The following is a 654-nucleotide window of genomic DNA, read 5'->3' as shown; positions in this document are numbered from 1 at the left end:
GTGGGGGTGTTTCACACGGGGGGGGGTGCGTTTCACACAGTGGGGTGAGTTTCACACAGTGGGGGTGAGTTTCGCACAGTGGGGGTGAGTTTTACACAATGGGGGTAAGTTTCACACAGCGGGGGTAAGTGTCACATTGAGGGGGTGAGTTTCATACAGCGGGGGTGAGTTTCGCACAGTGGGGGTGAGTTTCACACAGTGGAGGTGAGTTTTACACAGTGGGGGTGAGTTTTACACAGTGGGGGTGTGTTTCACACAGTGGGTGTGAGTTTCACACATTGGGGGGTGGGTTTCATACAGTGGGGGGTGGATTTTACACACTGGGGGGGTGAGTTTCACACAGTGGGGGGTGGGTTTTACACAGTGGGGGTGAGTTTTACACAATGGGGGTGAGTTTCACACAGTGGGGGTGAGTATAGTGGGGGTGAGTTTCGCACAGTGGGGGTGAGTTTCACACAGTGGGGGTGGGTTTCACACAGTGGGGTGAGTTTCACACAGTGGGGGTGAGTTTCAAACAGTGGGGTGAGTTTTACACAGTTGGGGTGAGTTTCACACAGTGGGGGTGAGTTTCGCACAGTGGGGGTGAGTTTCACACAGTGGGGATGGGTTTCACACAGTGGTGTGAGTTTCACACAGTGGGGGGTGGGTTTTACA

The sequence above is a fragment of the Scyliorhinus torazame genome, chromosome 14 (genome assembly GCF_047496885.1).
Source record: "Scyliorhinus torazame isolate Kashiwa2021f chromosome 14, sScyTor2.1, whole genome shotgun sequence".
Classification (NCBI taxonomy): Eukaryota; Metazoa; Chordata; class Chondrichthyes; order Carcharhiniformes; family Scyliorhinidae; genus Scyliorhinus; species Scyliorhinus torazame.
Note: the sequence above shows the minus strand (reverse complement) of the source record.